Consider the following 3,466-nt stretch of genomic DNA (forward strand, 5'->3'; position numbering starts at 1 on the left):
AATTTTTCGAATTTAATAATCAACTTTAAAACAAATTACATTATATAATTTTACTTTCAAAATAATAAGCACTTTTTATACAATATTATCACCATTGTCTAGGTTACCTGGCAGAGTTTATTCTTATTTGGGAATAAGTCTAACCCACCCCAGTTGCATGGTCAATTAGCATTGTTTACTTTCATCTTCTACTCTCTCTCTCTCTCTCTCTCTCTCTCTCTCTCTCTCTCTATATATATATATATATATATATATATATATATATATATATATATATATATATATATATATATAGAGTAAAAGACATTTTTAGTCCTAAATTTATAGTGTTTTGGACAATTTTAGTCCTTTATAAAAAAATTTGCCATTTTATGGACAGAGTTATTGTGGCGAGGACCAAAATAAAAAATTTGCCATTTTATGGACAGAGTTATTGTGGCGAGGACATTTTTGGTCCTCCGTCTATATTTCTGTTAGATAACCGTCTGAGAGAGGGGTAATTACGTCAATTTAGGCTATCTCCTTCTATCTATTATATCTATGTGTGTTTTGTTTTCTTCTCGGTCATAATTCGAAGGAGTCGGAGAGTCCAAGTTGCAGTTGTACGAAGAAATTGCCGGAGAATCGAAGCCGCCAAACAGGTTACTAATGAAATAGATAGAAGGAGAATCGAAGCCGCCAAACACACATTGATATAATAGATAGAAGGAGATAGCCTAAATTGACGTAATTGCACCTCTCTCATACGGTTATCGAACAGAAATATAGACGGAGGACCAAAAATGTTCTCGAAATATAGACGGGGGACCAAAAATATCCTCGCCACAATAACTCTGTCCATAAAATGGCAAATTTTTTTATAAAGGACTAAAATTGTCCAAGCCACTATAAGTCTAGGACCAAAAATGTCTTTTACTCTCTCTCTCTCTCTCTCTCTCTATATATATATATATATATATATATATATATATATATATATATATATATATATATATATATATATATATATATATATATATATATATATATATATATATATAGTAGAAGATGAAAATATGAATGTGATAAATGGGCCGATAAATATATTATTGGGCTACATTGGGAGGGTGATTGTTGAATTGGGTGGTTGATTAAATTAGCTTAATTATTTAATTGGCCGAAATGAATATAGTGTAGTTGTAGTAGTTATAATTATATAAATTTGTTAAAATGTTGTTAACAAATGTTTAACTAGGTTATTATTATTTTAGATTGGCTTGTGATGGATAAAAGTTGGATGAAAGCTAATCGACTTAGTCAGGAATATGAAGATGGAGATAGAAATTTTTTACAGTTTGCAAATAATAACCTTCCGAATAGTAATAAGAGGTTCTTCTGTACTTGTACGAAATGTTGTAATCAGAAAAGGTTAGGTGAAGATGACATATATGATGATCTAATCGTTAATGGGATTAATCCATATTATACACAATGAATTTGGCACGGTGAAAGCGATGTGGCTACAACATCTAACATGTATGTTGACAATGAAGATGATGAGTCTGAAGATCGGTTGGATGAAATGTTTCGCGATGTTGGAGAAGAGTTTACCAATCGGTCAAATGAGTTAGATGAATTATTGAATGATTCAAAACAACCTTTATGGCCAGGGTGTAGTAAATATACCAGATTATCTGCTGTATTAAAATTATTCAACTTGAAAGCTGGGAATGGGTGGAGTGACAAGAGCTTTACTGCGTTACTTAAAATAGTCAATGATATGCTTCCAGATGGTAATGAACTTCCCAAGAGTACATATGATGCCAAAAAGATGTTGTGTCCCATTGGTATGGGATACAAAAAGATACATGCTTGCCCTAACGATTGCATATTGTTTAGGAATGATTACAAAAACTTGCATGCATGTCCAATATGCGGGGCATCTCGTTATAAAACAAGAGAGAGTGGTAAAGTACGTTTAAAAAGTCCACCAGCTAAAGTTTTGTGGTATCTCCCAATTCTTCCAAGATTTAAGCGCATGTTTGCAAATCCAAGCGATGCGAAGAACTTATCATGGCATGCAGATGAAAGAATTTCCGATGGCAAGCTTCGACACCCGGCTGATTCTTCTCAATGGATAACATTTGATAATGCATTTCCTGAATTTGGCCACAACTCGAGAAATCTTAGACTTGGACTTTGTACTGATGGTATTAACCCCCACGGGAACCTAAGTAGCAAGCATAGCTTGTGGCCAGTTATGTTGATAATTTATAATCTACCCTCGTGGTTGTGTATGAAACGCAAATACATATTATTAAGCTTGATGATTTCTGGGCCAAAACAACCAGGTAATGATATAGATGTTTTTTTGGCGCCTTTGATTGATGACTTGAAACAATTATGGGATGAAGGTGTGTTAGTGTTTGACGCATACGGGAAGGAGACTTTTAAGTTGCATTCAATGTTTTTTTGCGCAATCAATGACTTTCCAGCTTATGGAAACTTATCTGGATATAGTGTCAAAGGTCATAAGGCATGGCCCATATGTGAAGATAATACTTGTTATCATCAACTGGTTCATGGTAGAAAGACTGTATACATCGGACATCGGAGATTTCTTGATAAATTTCACCCTTATAGAAAATTAAAAAACGCATTCAATGGGGTCCAAGACTATACAGATGCTTCACAACCATTAACAGGGAATCAAGTTTATGAACGAGTTGAATGAATCAATGTTACTTTTGGTAAGACTCAAAAGCTTCAATCTCAAAGAGGTAAGAGGTCAAAAGAGATACCTACAAATGAGAAGAGTCCGTGGAAAAAGAAATCTATATTCTTTGATCTTCCATATTGGAAGACACTAGATGTGAGACATAGTATTGATGTGATGCATGTGGAGAAAAATGTATATGATAGTCTTGTTGGAACTCTTTTAGACATAAAAGGTAAGACTACAGATGGACTCAATGCTAGATTGGATTTGGTTGAAATGTGTATACGACCTACATTAGCTCCACGTTGTGGGGATAAGAGAACATATTTGCCTCCGGCTGCTCATACTTTATCAAGAAAGGAGAAAATAAGTTGTTGTGAGTGTTTACGTGGAGTAAAGGTACCACAATGGTATTCATCAAATATCAGTAGACTTGTTAATATGCAAGATTTAAAGTTGGTGGGGTTTAAGTCTCATGATTGTCATGTCTTAATGCAACAACTATTGCCAGTGGCTGTTAGAGGCATATTGCCTAAAAAGTTGAGATATACCATCATAAGACTTTGTTTCTTTTTCAATGCAATATGTGGGAAAGTTGTTGATCCAGACAAATTAGATGAATTGCAAAATGACATTATTGTTACACTGTGTCAGCTACAGATGCACTTTCCACCTTCATTTTTTGATATCATGGTTCATTTGCTTGTGCATTTGGTGAGAGAGATCAAACATTGTGGTCCAGCTTATTTGAGGTGGATGTACCCATTT

This window comes from Ipomoea nil, unplaced genomic scaffold (assembly GCF_001879475.1).
Source record: "Ipomoea nil cultivar Tokyo-kokei standard unplaced genomic scaffold, Asagao_1.1 scaffold2942, whole genome shotgun sequence".
Lineage (NCBI taxonomy): Eukaryota > Viridiplantae > Streptophyta > Magnoliopsida > Solanales > Convolvulaceae > Ipomoea > Ipomoea nil.